Here is a 17,666-nt window from a genome sequence, read left to right as displayed (position 1 = left end):
AAACAGGAGGCCATATGTTCCGAGCAATATAGCCTGTATGGTAGCAGCAGTAACTGCTCAGGCATGGCTGTATTGGAGCTAGTGGGCACTGGAGCTATAAATCCAACCTTATCACATGATTGTGGCTGCCTGCATGGCAAAAACATGCTCTGAGTAATTTGCTCAATCTAGACTTCTGGTCCTTTCTAGACATGAGTGGTCGGACATACCAATATATGAAGGCTTCGAACGGATCAACAATTCATCAAAATTTACTCAGACGTTATTGCAAAGTTATTACTGGAAAAGATACAAGGACAGAAAACCTTGAAGAAAATTGATACAGCTTGGATAGAGAAAAAATCTGTGTGCTTGAGTGAAAACTCAAGAGAAATACAAATTAGCCTGTTTGCCCCAATTTAGAGATTGCACTCCATTAACTTCCTTAGAACTAGAAAAAGTAGGGATGATTCATAGTGGATTTGGAACACGGCTTAAGATTCTAGCTTACTGTGGAAATTAGCAAACCAATATGCCTTCCATATTGACCTTTTAAATGCCTAAGTAGCTGAGCAGCTTTAAATGCCTAACGCTGAGGAAAGGGTAATATGAGAGAATTGTAAAAAAATGGTTCTTAATTTCAGTCAGTGTTGACTGCAACAAAACTTCTTCAAATTGCCTTCATGGTAAGTTAAGAAGTTTTGCTTTGAAAAAATGGTGGTGCACTTCTGTTTGAAGTATGTAACTATTAAAGTGTTTCCCTTCATTAGTCAGTGAAGGTGTTTCTTTAGTTCCCTTCAGTTACTTTGATCACCTTTGGCAGATATCACATTGTTGAATAACAAAGAAAGGATCAAATACCTACAACATTCCCTAATGTATGTAAGTTTAATGAACAGAAGGTTTTTGAAATAAACTAATAGGTCGAGGACAAGTCCATTTTGTCAAGATTTTCTGTGTCCATCTAATTACATACGTTGGTTCTGATGCCCAAAAGTATCAAAACTGATGATTTTGGTCTGTAGGTGGCTAGTTAGACATACCAATTTTAGAAAGTTGCCACTAACGCTGTTTCAATATTCTCTTCAACTGCTCCTGGAACAGGGCCAGTGCACTGTGGTAGCTTTTTTAGCTCCCAGAACTGTGATTACTGAGTCATAGAAATGGCTTTTTTGCACTTATTTGCTATAGGGAGAAGAGCTCCATTGGACTTTCAGATTCCTCCCATGTTATCTCTGACAAGGAAATATAGTTGCCTTGAAAGCTCTGAAGCAGGAGTCTCTCTATATACACACACACACTCACTCACACACATACACACTTATGTAAGAACCACAAAGAACCACAAATGACCTAAGTATAACTTGACCTTTCAATTAATCCTTGTGTCACCTATGGAAGTGGTGATTTTTGTAAGCCTGTTTTTAAAGTAGATTTTTAATATTATTCTTGCACATGCTATCTAAAGTCTTAATGCAAATGTAGGTTCTTCTTAACTGTGCTCTGAACTAGTCTAAGACTCTCTTTATTACATGTTTGGGCTTTAATACTGAAATAAATACAGTGGGAAGTTTTCAAACTCCTGGCACACACAGAGTCAGCTGCCCATTGAAATGGGATTGTTCACTAGGAATCAGCTGGCTGGTACTCACTTGACAGAAAGCATCATTCTCCCTCATGCTGGGAGATGGAGCCATAATCTTTCCCTGAGGCCTTTTAAGGGTGGAGTGTGGCAGGGGAAAAACACATAGAAAAGAGTCAGTTGGACCTTATCTACAAATGCAAAAGAGCTGGACACCTGAAGGCTGGAAAACCAGCCTGACTCAGAGCCTCTGCTAGAGGCAGAAGGAGTAAAGGAAAAAAAAATACTTTAAAACCTCTGGATATCATTCCTCAAACTCAGAGTACATTTCCACTACATGTTTTATCTTTCCAGTGTTTTTGATTGACTTCTTACGTATCTTTAAAATGTTGCTGAAGGGATGAAGTTTGTTTGTTCTCCAGCAGCAACACAATTATCTTTCACTACTACACATACTGTAAGGGAGTTAGCTGCTATATACAGCAAAGAATTGGCAAACAATGTAATATAATTTTCCAGAGCATTCAGAGCACTAATTTATTTCTCCAGTTGTCTATTTTAAAAAATGTTTCTGTAAATAGGGATTTTGCATCCAAATGGCTTCAACAGCATTTTAGCAAAGATCTACAGCACCCCAGCAGGCAGGCTATTTCCCTTAGAGTTTTGTTATTTCTGGACCAAGCCTAAATTTCCTAGCATGCAAAAACTTATGCAATTCTCACAGTGCTGCTATGCAAATAACTTCTTTGGCTTTGAGATCTGTAATATACAACTCCAGCCATTACACTGCTGATATTCTCTATTGGACTAATCTGTAATGGTGTCTTTGGTTGCATACATGGTCTTTAAACTGGAAGGCAGTATGCGTTTGCTCTAAATACACTAAATCAAAGCCCCTTGTTGCCTCTGCCTTTCCATCCCTCCTCAGTTTCCAGTGGATGCGTATTTTTATGCGATTTATTGCCATTGGTCTATATGTATATGCCATACCACAGGACTTTCTATTTGTACCACGGTCAAAATATTTTTTGGACAGCCTATTCTAAAAAGTGCTGATATTACTATTTCCATTCACAAATATATTAGATCGTGATCTATTGTTTCGCATCACTGAAAATGCACTTTCTTCATCAACTGTTAGTGGCATACATTATACAAAATTTGTGCTCTTTTTCTTTGAAACGATGATTAATCTGCTTTTGAGGTTTGCTTCTATCCCTTTCCCTCTCACCTTTTCTGATTTGCAAAGTACTTGCATCAGCAGAAACGTGTTTCTGATGTGTACGGTTGATCCAGTTGCTGTGCAGCTATGGGAGCTCTTATCTAAGGGTGCCTTGCTAACTATATTACTCTAAAAAGAATTGTATCAGAATTTCTATGGGGTAAGAGAAATCAAACCCTCAATATGATAAAAGTGAAAGTCTGCAAATAAAAATCGGAAAGAAAAAAGAACAAGAGGAGGGTGCAACACTTGTAGTAAATGTTGTGGCCAGTTCTTTGCTTCTAACGGAAGACCCCTCTGCTGCCTACTTCATACCACCTGAAACTTCCAGTAATGTACTGTCTTTTTTCAATCAGCATGTACAATTTCCCTGCTCTGTGAGCCTGTAATAGCAAGAGGTACTGATGGGCTGATGTTACTAATGTCAGAATAACACCAGTCCTTCCACTTCCCATATTTGATGGTGTGGTGGTTATTGAAGAATGCTCAAGCTTCATTTGTTAATCCTTTCTGTGGCAGCAGGTGGTTTTATCAGCAGGTCCATGATGGTGCTCACAGCATGAACATTGTGGAATGCACAACATGTGTCTTCCGCCCACGCTGGATTCCCAGAACTGCACAAGGGCACACTCTGTCAGGCTGCTGAAGCAGGGAGATTCCTGGAATATAAATGTGAACCAACCTTGTGCTTCAGTACAAGAGCCAGACTCTACCTCAGCTCCACTGGTTGTACCAGGCAGTATGACTAGAATACGAGCAATTTCCATCCTCAGTACAGGATGTTTTTTACCACACTGGCACAAAAAATACAGTCTTATGCTCTTTTGCAGAGGGATGCCCTTCTCTAGGGACATGTGGGGAACAAAACAGGGTAGAACCTGTCCTAGGGTGGTATGTCTCCTGAATTTGGATCAGAACCATTTCACATAGTGTTAAATACCGTACTGCTTTTGAGGGAAAAGTGGCAGGAGGAAAATGGAGTGCAATATACCAATTAGTATTTATTCTTATTGTTTTCCTAGTGCCTATCCAGGGGCCGCTGTTTCACACATTTTCTCTGGTAACCACAGTCTACAATGTTTCTGTTTAACGGTCCAGGGTTTGATTCCTTCTAGTGGTGTATGTTTGTGTGTACGGGCAAGATTCACTGAAAAACGACACTGTAAGGGTAAGCCCACGCATCTTACAGTTTTAAATCAGTTTATCTAATGTGTGAACCCCAAATATACTGCTCTATTGCATGAGATTATGTTTCCTTTTGCTACAGGGTAGATGCGATCCCAATATGAATTGTGGGGAAGAGAGTAGTCACCGCACAGGTGTGTCTAAGGCAGGAATACAGGTAGGCAAGCTGTACTGGCTGATATTAATGGGTGAGCTAAAATCCCTTAACTAGTCACCCCAGGAAAGCCAGACATTTTTTAATAGTCAGTCTCAGTGTATGCATAGACTTCTACTAACTTGCTAACATGTCACAGGGATCTTAATGCTGATGTTTTGATTGCCTCTCCAACTGGAGGCATACAACTGCCTGTGGCAGATGTCCCTGCAAAGTCATTTTCCAGTGTCTCTCCAGTTTTCCTAAAGTAGATTACTACAGCTGGAAGAATTTCCGGCATCACCAAGTCATATTCACTGTAGAAAAGGACTTTCGTTAAAGAAAATTGCACTCATATGTGAACTCTGCCAACATGGCACTGCCAGCTGGCATGGTGACACAGAAAGTCAGACTGGTTTACTTCTGTATCACTTCTGTACCACAAGATATCAGCAACAGATCGGCTATTCTGGTACCCTGTATGATATATTGCTGCTTAAGAAATTATTGATGGAAGCACACCACAAATGGTTACACGTGCACCTATGGTCTGCTTGTTTCTTTGCGGAATCCTAGTTTCCACAGAGATATTCTGATTGTTTGGGGAGTTTGAGATTTTTTTTTTCAAAATCACTTGAAGGCAGCTGAGCTACCCAAACTACCCAAGCTATTGCTGGTAAGAAGTTACACGGGGAGTTCTTCTGAACCCAGAATGTCTGCTCAGAGAAGAAACTGGCTACCAAAGGAGGTAAGATGTTCACAAGCTGGCTCATACACTGTCACATCTCCTCTGTATATGTATATATACATACATATATATATATGACACATTGATACATCTTAGCAACTTCCCTTCCAGGAAGTCCCACAGTGTACTGTGCAGCTGTTTTTTCTGTAAGACAGCATTTACTGCATATACGAGTACCACAGTTAGATAAGTAATACATACAGACAAATTATGTTTAATGCTGTATGTAAACAGACTCCTCCCAAAGAATGGTACTGAAATGCTTTACATTAAAACCAGAATGCAACTCAATAGGATACAGCACTTTTTTGAAAGCCTATTTTCATATAAGTAAATGCGATCTTTTTTTTTTTTTTTTAATTAAACCAAATGGGCTTATGCATGTCACCTTTTCCTATTGTAAGCCTACCTCACAGCTCTGATCCTGATTTTACCTCTCGTACTGGAGGGGAAAAAGAAAAAAAGGTGGAAATAGAGTTAATCAGAAATATCCTCTAGCTTAGGCCCTTCAAAATGACTGTTACTGGTCTCCCTGTGCATGCGTATGAGACTGACAGCTTCAGATTAAGCAGTATTGTCCATGTGGAGAAGCTGAATTTCCATTTCTCCGCTCTGTAGTTTTACTTCTTCCTTCCCTCTCCTTCCATTGGGAGGTGAAGATTCAACCACCCAAGGAGAAGACAAATAGGCCTGGCAAAAATAGCTGCCTGGAAGCTTCTCTTTACTCCGGTGTCTCTTCTGCAGGCCTCCAGACCTGCAAAACACATGACGTTTCCACGGACCAGCTCTGAGAAGACAGAGAAAAATGCCTTTTGTGGTTTTTCTCCAATAAGCGCTAAAACAGACAGTTTGGGGCTGAACAGTTTTGTGGTATTTTGGTTTGTTTGTTGTTTTTGTTTGTTTGTTTGTTTTGCTTTTGTAGTGTGGAGAAAACTTTTGCCTCTTCTGTGCTGGAGTCTGTCTCTATCTCAACCACCTCTTGTTGGATAGGTTTCTGCAATTTTAATTCATTTTACAGCAAAATTTCGCAGCAGTTTGGACAGAAAGTGAAGAATTCCTCATTCTCTGTTGGAAGTTAGCCAAAAACTGAACTAGATGTACAAAAGTCCAAGGAGAATTTAAAACTGTTTTAAAATATCCAGCCAAAGTGATCTGCAGTCAGCCCACCACAGTTTTTAGAACTGAACTGTCTCTTTAAGCTTGGCTTTGGGACATAAACCAACTTGTTTCTGCTGTAGTGAGTGGAAAGTGGATGATGAAAGCAATTTGCAACATTCAGAAACGAAGACAACAGCAGCCTGGTGATTTAAGTAGCACTATGCTATTTGTACAGCCTCCTATGAGTAGTTATGTATTATTCTGTTCATCCTAGGATGCCATTCAGTGTCAGCCCATATGTCTTTTGGTCCAGACTGTTGTGCTTCATAGGGGGTACACATTTAAATATGTCTTGGAGAATGAGGCTGAAGGCACCATCTCTGTCACCTGTACACAGTTACAGTCAATCTTAGCTTAACTGGAATGAACAGTGGTGTTACACTGGACTTGGGATCCCAACCAAAAGCATAGTGAAAGGAAATGTCAAGACATTTTAGGGTAGGGAGTTCAACCAAGTCATTTATCATTCATTTCAGCTAAAGTAGTCTTAATTCCTCCTCATGCTGTTCTGTTCAGACATTATAGGTTTGCAGCTTCTTTACAGGGCCAGTTTGAGTATATTCATATTTTTCCCTACCTACATTTTCCTGTGATTTGGAGAAAGACAGGCTATAGAGAAAGGACTTTGAATACGATTGAACATTTCCCAAATTCAAGATGATTGGATTCAGTTCACTCACTTGGCACACAGGAGTGAAATGTAAACTGTGTCTGACCAGAATTTATCAAAAGTTGGAGAGGAACTGAGTCTACAAATTCAGACCTTTGGTTTAGTTTAATTGCTGCTCGAACCACCCTGAAATCCAAAAGCAAATCTCAAATAAATCTGCTAGTTCTGGTACCTCCCACAGACTTCGAATTTTGAATGACTTCAGGAAGAAATTTCAAATTTTACAGGCATGTGTAAGCATTATCAGCATGCAGAGACTATAATGAATCTCAAGGCACTTCATGCAGCTCAAAATTTCATGCTAATATTTCACACTGGTGATCTCCACTCTAGCCTGTAATACCAACTGTGGAAAAGCCATGAATCCCAACACCCACAGGAAAAAGAACAACAACAAAACCACCAAAATAACCCACAGGACAAAAAAATAGTCAAAGCTCCAGCCACACTTGGGACATCTCCACTAAAACAAGGAAGCAGACATCGTCTTTGCTGCCTGGGCTTCGGCATCGGTGACTTATTGCCACAGATGCATGTGGAAAAGGAGTGGTCTCTTCCTCCTGTACAGAGGAGCATTAAAAGGACCTCCCTGTGTTCACCACTGGATTCCCAGGTTTGCATCGACTTTCTTGAAAGAGCAACAACTGGCAGAGCTGAATTGAAATCAGCTCTTGTGCAATCAGGCGATACTGATGCCATTAGTCATCATCTTTGTTCCAAAACCCCTTGCTGTTACTACTGATCAAGAAAGGCAGGAGAAAAGAAGGGTCTTCTTGCCACCCATAGCAAGTTTAGGATTGCCGAAGGGTGACTCTTACAGCGTTTCTTTTCCAGTACTAAACCAAACAGCCTCACTTCTACTCTTTCGGAAATGGTATGTGTACACACCTAGTCACTGCTGATTAAAACTGTTTTTCATTACAAGGAATGTCCATCCAGAGCAGCTGAATTCCCATTTCTCCTCTCTGTAGTCAACTCGCTGTCAACTAATTGAGTATTACAGAAAAGGCCAGTTGCAGCAGGCTGGGAATAAGGAAATGCAATTCTTGAATTTCTTATTTATTTGGCAGAGACACAGAGAATTTGGTTTTCATTACACACACAGCTTTCACCTTTCACTAAGATCATGAGGAGAGAGCATTTGTCCATCTCCACCATTTCAGACAGGTCTTGATCTGCAAAATTCTTAAATGCTATCACACAAGAATAACTTCTGATCACTAGGCTTTGTTTGGAGGTAGAATAAATGACTGTGGTCCAGCTAAGTCATAAATTTGGGGGTTAGGAAGACCACTCATCTCCCCACAAGCAGCTTACAGTGTGAGACCATGTTAGATATGAGATGTTAAATCTTAAAGCACTGCACTGGTACATGTTTATCTTCTAGCTGTGTTTTCTGCAGCCCTGTGGAGCAAGGATTAACATTCCTATTGTTGAAGTGAAGAAAAACGAAGCAGAAAAAGAAATAGCAGGAAACTCTTGATTTTCTGGGGGGAAGCAGGATGAAGGAAGCGAAGCAGATGATTGGAGCAGAAGCAGCTGTAGCAATATAAGATGTGCCATGCATTTTTTTACTGCCCTTTCACAGGGGAAAGAGTGAAACCTCCATCATGTTACAAGCCAAATGCTCAGATTGATATCAGCTCACCTAATGCTGGGGAAGGGAAAACCTAGCTGATTTGGCATTGGAGTGGGTGAGGGACTTGTAGGATTCATTTCAGCAGCTCTTCCCGGGAAGGTGGGTGCCTCCTGCAGAAGGAGGGAGGCAGCTGGTAAGAGGAGGCACCTGCTATGGAGCCAGCCTTGTTCAGCTTGCTGTCACTGCTCATCACAGCCTAAGCAGACTTTCCCCACCCTGAGAGCTGCTCCAGCCCAACTATGTTACTCTGCCATTAACACACTCCTGTCATGATACAGTAGATTTTCTGTCACCACTGCCCTAGTAGAATTAGTCAAATCCAATAATGCGTTAGCCTGGGCTGAAGCAGCATATAAGGTATTCCTGTATGCACCCTGCAGTGGGTCTGGGAATGTCTTGGTTTGTTATAGCCAAAGGCAGAACTGCCAAGCGGGAGGCAGAAATCAATCCCTAGTGATCGGTACCAGGCTGCCCAAGGGTAAGTGGCAGGTCTCTGGTTAGAATGCTGAAAACACAAGAAGGCAGATCTGTTTCCTGAGCTTTGCATCCTGCTTCTCCATGTGGGGCTTCAGTCTCCCAGACCTTTCCCTCCTCCCCTCCCCCTAGCATGAAATATCAACCTATTAAGTAGTTTAGAGTTATATATATATTTCTCATTGAAGAAGGTACCATTTGTTTGCTTAGACTCGGTTCACAGTGGGTAACTTACTGATTGGGTACAGCCTTTGGTTACTTTTCGTAGATTAGCAAGGAAAGAATTATTTAGAGTTTTGGTTGCTTTCTCAAGTAATTCAATAACTGTCGAGCTTGTTCTAGCCAGTGAACTGGGCAACATTTGGTAAGCCTGTAAATCTACATTCACAATCTAAAGGTTTCTCTTTGTTTGTTTGTTTGTTTTTTTCAAAATGGATGTATGTTCTACAGAGGTTCATCCTTGTGTGTACACCTCTGGTCTAGCAACTGCACCTTTACTATTAGTTTTCTGTTCTTGTTCATCTGTAGGAGCTTAATCCAAAGAACAGAAACAGCAGCAAGATGGATCATGGGACTGGGACTTTGGAGATCTGTGCTTATGTTTTTTTATTTACCAGGACATGCCATAGCTGATCTTAGCTCAAACCACTGCGAGAGATTCTTAAATAGGGACCTAGTGCTTCTTCATTCCTACAGAAGTGAGTGAGGCACTTACACAGTTCTGCGGGCTTTGGCTTTCCTTCCACATGTGCAAAATAAGGGTTATAATAATACTTTCTTTGGCTGATTGGTCTGTTTAGATTGTATTAGTCATTCTGCAGACATAGCAGAGAAACAACAGGAACTCCCTTTCAGTGTGAAGGAATAGTAACAAATCCAAAGTCCACTGAAATCTTTAGAAGTCTTTTCTATCTTGGATCATGCCCTATGTGTTTAAGATCAATTTTCAGTTAACGTTTCCTGTGATTGAATTTGTGAGAATACTAAATAAAGGAACCACGAAAGAAAAATCTGAACAGATGCAAATATCATTCTTTTTTTCAATTAACAAATATTTCCCAATTACACTTCGGCAAAATTTGCTGAGTGTTAGTCCTAGTTCTGGAAAAATGTGGATATCCCAAAGGCTAGCTGACAGTCTTGCAGACTGTCATCAAAAGAACTTCTTATTATCAAGGTAGTGGATAAAGTTCTTAAAATATTGCTGAAGTTACCATACAAGGCATATTGGATTCAAAACTGAACTGGTCTGTGACTGTCAGTATGAGTTAACAGATTCTCTGCATCAGGTTCCAAATTTGCAATACTTTATTCTCCCGCCCTGATGAAGGTCTTGGATCCATGCAACTCCCACATTTAATTGCTCTCTGCTCAGTTAAAAACACATCTTCAATCAAGTGCTGGGCAGCCACGGTTAGCACAATCAGATGTTTTAATAAAAGAAAGAAGTTGTAGGTGTTGCCAGCAGAGCTCACACAAAGCACACTGAAAAGGCAGGCAAGCCAATGGCTGGAAAAGTTTCTGTCTCTTCTCTTTAATCACCCCTCCCCTCTCCTGCTGACATTTTCTAACTCAGTAGAAGCTGCCAAATCACAGATGGTTGTGGGGCCTGCATGAACCAGAATAAAACAAGGAAGCTAGTATTTGCAGGAGAGATTGGAACAGCAACAAATAAGACTGACCTGATTATTCAAGCATGGCCGGAAATAATGCCAAGCTGTATCTTCTGATATTTGCTGTATGACTTATATACCAGTATGTACTGCAGAATGCAGTCAAAAAGTGCTGCATCCCCTTTTTTCTCCTGTTGTGTGAATCTAGTAGCTGTTTGGTGCTCTGAACCTGCTGACTTCTAAATTTTGCTATTCCAAGTGCCTCAAACACAGTTTGCAGGGGGCAGCAATACAAAATGTCATAATATTTGCTCACACAGTGATAAGTATCGACATTTTTTTACCAAGATTTTTAATTCCTATGTAATCAATATTCCATTTTGATGAAGATTTGATATTGCATGCTGGGACTTGTAGTTTTGGCACTGTATGAGTATACAGAAGGTAAGTAAAGGCTGACAACAGTTGATTTCTAGATTCACCCTGAGGTCACTTTTGCTGCCCTTTCTGATGCTTTTTTATCAAAGGTCCATGCTGGAGTAAAAGTATGGATATAACTTTCAGTCACTGAAGTTTAAAGAATACAGAAGGGGAGAGGAATGCTCAGTTGCCAGCAAGACTGCTTGAATAACCTACTCCAAGACCAGGACTGCTGCTGCAGTACAATCCCTGCCAGACCTTAGTAGCAGTCAGCAGTATTGTGTACTTTGGAGGAAGGAGAAAGCAAAGCAAAACAAAACCACGTAACAAAAAAAAACCTCAGAAGTAGGAACGTGAGTTAATTTTTTTCTGAAGATACAGTTTCTCCTGTTCTTGGTCACAAGAATATTTATCTGTGCACATGGATGGATTGGCCTTTTCATATTTTTTGGATGGAGTACAATGCCATTGTTCCTGCTTTGTAGCTGGAGAGCAGAGGCACAGAGAAACCCAATTTTTAAAGGCACTGAACTGTCTAATTCCAGAGACTTCTCCTGGGAGTTGAGATGAGTTTCCAAACCATTATGATGTGGCCAGCTATTGTCTTTCCTCCCTCCTGGTCAAACTGAGATTACAGGGTTGAGAAGGAAATTGAACCCGCACCTACCACATCCACCATTATAGCTACATTCCCACCACCTGAGACTGCTATTTGGGCCCTGCTTATTTGTACTGTTACAATTCTGTAAATTGCTTTAAGCTGTAGGCATACATAACTTGCATTTCTGCTTTAATGGCAACATAGGTTAGCTGTGCACATGGTGAAAATGTACATTTTTTAACCTGCTTTTATTTCATTCCTCCCCCTGCTCTTATTAGACAGAGAATGAGTGCAACTTCCTGATTCACATTCTCTGGGTCATTTTATGTTATTTTGGTCTTGTTTCTTTTTATTCAAGCTTTTAAAATCAGTCTAAGAAATGGTTTCAAACTTTTCAAGCATCCTTTAAGGAGAGTTTTGCCTTGCCTCTAACTATGGTTTGAAATTGCCTCCAATACCATTCTGTCCTCTCAAAACAGGCAGGAGTAAATAATGTGTTTTGGATAAGAAACTCTCCCTGGATTATCAAATGACACATAGCATATTTCATACTGTTCTCCATCCCCTTCTTTTTATATTCATACATCAGCTCTTTTCACCACTGCAGCAAACTAGGCAGAGGATTTTTTTGTGGTTCTCTACGCCGACACCAAGTTAATTCCTAACATGGATAACAGATGCCTTGGGGCACATCCACACAAGGAAATGGAGCTGGAGTACACACTGACCTGGAAGATGCTAAGCCACTGAATGCCACTTCGTGATTGTCTTTGAGTCACTTCAACACAGCTTAGTCATGGAATTAGCACCTGGGTGCCAGTTAGTGAGCTCTGTAAGTTCATATGGTGCCTCTGAAAGATGATTTTCAAGAAGCTCCAGATGTTCACTTGCAGGCAGTGAAACTACCATGTCTATTTGTTACTCATGTGGTTAGAAAACACACATACAGAAGAATAATCCTTCCTTTTAGAAACTTGTAATTTTGTTTTGTATAGCAATGGACAGCAAATGATAATGAGAGACTAAAAACCATCACATAGACTAAATGACATGTCTCTTCCTGCAGCCAAATTTAACTTGCACTCCATGGGAGTTTTGCCAATAACAAGTGGAAATGCTTTGTTCCTCAGGGTCAGATGAACAGTAAAACTATATAGGGAAAAATCTAGCTGAAAGATGTGTTTTAAATATATATGTAAAAGTTAGTCCTGCTTGTAAGAAGTTCACTGTCTGGGCTTGCACAGCTGCTCAGGAGCAGCCCCTGGACCAACCATGGGGCTGAGTTCACCCTGCCAAGACCACTTGTTGTGGAAGCTCCTCAGAGAGCCAGATGGTGCTCCCTGATGTGAGCCCTGAGCTATGGCAGCTTCCCTGGCACACCTCCCTGCTGTGCAAAGCATCCCATGGCCCCATCGCCTCTGCCAGTGGCAAATCACAGGTGGAAAGGAGTTGATCCTAAATCCTGCCTTGGAATAACCTACTTAGTTCTTCCTAGAAGAGTCACCTGCCATTCATCAAGTAATGGTTGAAAGGAGCCCAAGTTCAAGATAAAAGCGGGGGTGCAAGTTCAGCCTACACGGGTACAAAGTAGGTTAGCCCCTGCCCTGAAACCTGCTGTTAGGAAATTTTAGGTTAACAGTCTCATTTAAAGTTTCTAGTTTTCTTGTTTGGTAAAATACAACCCTCTCCCCCTTTTAAGAAGATTATAATTAAGGCATGCAAATGCAGTACACAGAATCCTGTTGCTTAGACCTTGATCCTGTTTAGTGCTTCTGATCCCTGGCTTCATTAAAGAAGTGTTTAAGTGGATAATTTTGTTTCAGTAAGTGAACTGTTATCTTAGATTACCAGAGACTATTTAGTGGTCTGCCAAGTTAGGGTTCAGAAAAAGGCGCCTTTTAAAACAGGGCAAAAAAATAAAGCAGGAGGGTAGCCATATGCTGGCTGATTGATTAAAAACATCAGAATACTAAGAGACATGCATTTTAATGTGAGAAACACCAATCTAGTTAAGTACTTTTTGAAGGCAACAGGGGAGATTTGGTCTGCATTGTGCCAGACACATACAAATACATATTGATCAGAACTTGCGGGCATGAGCAGTACGCAGCATTAAATGGATGAGATGGAGAGACAAAAATAATTGTTTGTCCTTGTGCCAAAAGTTCCAACTGTAGGAAGAATTAGGTGGAAACTATCACTGGCAATGTTATAACTGAAATATTTGTGACTACTACATCTCCAAATACTCTAGTATAATTTAGCACACCAAGAGGCATCCTACAGCCTACATTTCTTTTAACTGTGTAGACAAATATTAAAAGACACTTTACTGTAAAATGAGATAAACCTTCTTCGGCATGAACTCATAGGCCCAACAAGTTCAACAGATCAGCAGTGACTAATTTCTGAATGACTAGGTCGTAGCAGAGGTACTAACTATTGTCTGGTATTGAAAGTGTCAGGTGTGACTACCTCCTAACGTTGTATTTATATATTTACCCCCGTTATGCTATTTACATAGCTGTGGTCATTCTGTCCCTATGGGCCTCAGTACTGCCTGTGAACCTGGATAGTACTGCCAGCAATGGAGGAGGAGGAGAATGTCACCAATTGACCATGACAGTTTAGCACACCTGATGCTTACACAGCATGTTAGATCCCCAAAGCACTGGGCAAGCAGTGATTTAGTAATGTGAATTCACATTTTATGTCAGAATAACCATTGGGCATCCCTAATAAAAGTGTTAACTTCGTACCTTTGTATGCTTTGGGTATTTGAGTACTACCAAGACTTTGCAAAGGGGGAGAAAAACAACTTTTGGCAAAATGTACATCCTAATAATGGACAGTTTTTCTGGAAATCAGGCTTCAGACATTAGGAAATCCCCAGGACACAGTCACAGTCCATGATCTCAACAGTCAACAGGTACAGATTAAGAGCAAGCCAACCTCATATTTCTCAAAGGCAAAACTATGTTGGCATGCAGCCTGCCAATAATGTACTAATGGATATTTTCAGGTCCTGGCTTCTGACATCTGTAACTCACTGACAGCAGTGAGTTTCCTCTCACCAAAGGATAACTGTGTCCAAGAGACAAATGAATCTGTTTGCTTTATCTCTGAGGCTACCTTATATTTTGGTCTTGACTGCTACCTATATCTCTTCCTGACTCTCAGTCTCTCTCTCCATGTTTCTCTCCCTGTTTGGAAGTTGAAAAAAAGCAGGAAAGCATAAGCAGTGTCTTTAAATTTGCCACTTTCAGGAGACAAAAGAAACTTCATATTATTAGTTTCTGTAGGCAACCTCCACGCAGATGTGAATTCTCTACTGGAACATCAAATGTGTTCTGCCTCCCTGCTTTCCACCTCCTAACAAGTCATCCTCACCAGCTGTCAGAAAATGTTAAGAGCTCCGGAGAAACCAGATATAAAAGCTGCTATGGAAAATAGATATATGAAATTATAATAATTACCATTGTACTTACCATATTGCAGTATATAATTGAAGGCTGGGTTTTTTTAAAAGCATTAGCCAAGCTTTTAAATCTGTTAGGAAAGAAAGATAAAACATGCACTTCTTTCAGTGTTTCTCACAACTTCATTTCTGAAGGGAGAAAATGGCTAAAAGACAAAACTGCGTGCTTCTCCCAGGTCCAGTTCTCATTAAGTGTTAGTAGACAGTATTTGGGTTTTATTTACTTGTGTTCTGAGTATTTGAAGTCTACAAGTTGATCAAGTTCTGTGAAGGTTTTCCTCAAGCTTACATGGACATACGAGATCTCTGTCACTTGACCAAATTGTTGGTTAATTGCCATTTGCCACCTAAGACCTGGATATCACTTGTAATCCTCTGTGTACCAACTGCTAGGCTGCCATAGGTACAAGGTAATGCAAGATAGCTCAGACTGTTGTGAAAATAAAACACGGTACCCAAGGACTGCAGTCAGACCTAACAATGTAGGGGTTAGGAAACTTGGAGTTTTTCCCTCTCTCTGCCACTCACCTGCTGTGCAACTTTGGGCAAATCACTTTGACTTGTCATCTTCCTCTCTTCTTTTTTTACTTTTCTTCTCTCTCATTTACTTAGGTTGAAAGAACTTGAAGGATCATATGCCCTCAGGATCTTAAAACTTCCCCATGCATATAATTCTTACGTTTGTTGGGCTTTGCATCCAGCTAGGATATGAACCTTTTGGTTCATATGACTTTAGAGAGCACTTCTGTGAAGACAGCCATATATGGAGTGAGTTCAATGGGAGGATTACATATTACATATTAACTGCAGCAAGACCAGTGAATGGTACAATGCCTGAGTGCAGAAAACAATAGCCATTAGTGTGAAATATTCCTAATTGAACCTGACTCCTAACTAAACCACTGCTGTGAGTCACAGCAGTTCTGCAATGTAAATACTTTTCTCAATCAGAGACAATAACATATAATTGGAGTAAGCTTGTTGTTATTGATTAGAACATAATGTGTTAGACACTGTCCTTTTCCATACACTCTATTTATAGTGTCTGCATCATGGAACAGTCATTACAGCTTTTCCACCCTCATTGCACAACCGTGAACAAAGCATTAAATGCACATTCCTGTTAGCACACTAACTCAGGCCTGTCAAAAATTGTGGGGAATAAAGCCAATTGGAGAAGTTAGCGTTAAACATTCCTGTAAGAATCTATCCAAACAGAGTGAAATCCAGGGAAAAAGGGTGTGATTTAGCAAGGGATGTTAGCTTTCTTTTTATGGGGCACGCTATACTTTGAAGACATGATATGTATGTTTACACTGCCAAAACATTTACAGGGCAGATGGAACTACATGAGTCTCTTCTCCCTGCAAAAGCAGCTCTGTGGCTGGTTCTGTGGCTTTCTCTCCACTCCCTCGATGAAGCTGCAGTCCCAGGAGAGCCTTTCTCAAAGAGGTTTGCAGTGGTAAGCAAGAGTTGTATTCAGCTAGACCCTATTCACTTTAAATTGTGATCAGCTGAATGAGGTACTTGTTATAGAGGCACATAAGCAGGAAAGTATCTTTAGGCTAATGCAGTGCAACTGCATGCGCCACTGGAGAGAAACTGATGTGCTGCCAAAATACTCTTCCTACCCCTTGCTTTGAATGCCACGGAGAGTTCAGCTTTGAGACTGCTGTCTTCAGAGCTGTTGCTGCAGGGTGGTAATAGTGCAGTATCACACAAGGCCTCTAATTTAAGAATCTGCTTTCTGCAGAGGACACAGAAAGTTGCCATCTCAAGAATGCGGTAGTACACAGGCTGGGACGGGCACTATGACAGCATGATGCGTTCCTAGGGGAAACAGCAACTCTAATGCTCTCGAATAAGTCCACTTTGTCTAATGTTTGGAGTAACCCCACAGAGCCCCACAGGTGAGATTAGATGCTTACAGAGCCCTCCTTTGTGATATGAAGCAGGTAGTTAATAACCAGGATCCCAACTGAGCAAAGCATGTAAGCGCATGATTAACTCCTGAAGTTAAACATGAGCCCAAGTAGTTCACCGGACTGGAGCCAAAGAATGGAAAAGGTGTTAGCAAAGGGGACATTCAACTGAAAAAAGAAAAGAAGTGTGTTACCAGAAACGCTCATGACAATTCTTTCAAGTTCCTGTACTGCAATATAGTCTTTATTTTGTCCCAGCTTTGCAGAGCTAATCTGGAGTGATTCACCCTGGAAGGGTCTCTATTTCAGTGGAAATTACTTTAGGAGTGTAATTTATTCTGATTGTTAGTAGTAATTGTCTACTTTTCTGGCAGAGAAATTGAGTAGTATTTAAAAGTAAGTAGCAAACAGCAGTGGAAAAAGACCTACAATAAATTCTGTTGTTTACTAGCCATAAGCAAATACAGCTTGCTCCAGATTGTGCATCCTTCTGCTACAGCAGACCCTGGACCTCAGAGTACCACAGAGCAATGTACACCTGCTATAAATAGCCACCAAGGGCTGTTTGAGAGTCTTCTGAAGGTACTAAATATTTTTGCAGGACTAGATCTTTCATTTGTCCTTCATGGTATGACACATGAAATTATATTGCGATGATATATTGGCTTGGATATTTTGGGACTAGCTGTCATTTAGGGCAAAATAGGCAGTAAAAGCACCAATCAAGTTGATACAGAATTTATGTCTATTTCAAGGTCTTTCGCACTTTCTGCGTGGTGTAAAATGTGCCAAATGCAGCCACGTTCCTCACTGATGTGCTTGTTGTGTTCTGTGTTCCCTGT

The sequence above is a fragment of the Caloenas nicobarica genome, chromosome 3 (assembly GCF_036013445.1).
Source record: "Caloenas nicobarica isolate bCalNic1 chromosome 3, bCalNic1.hap1, whole genome shotgun sequence".
Classification (NCBI taxonomy): Eukaryota; Metazoa; Chordata; class Aves; order Columbiformes; family Columbidae; genus Caloenas; species Caloenas nicobarica.
Note: the sequence above shows the minus strand (reverse complement) of the source record.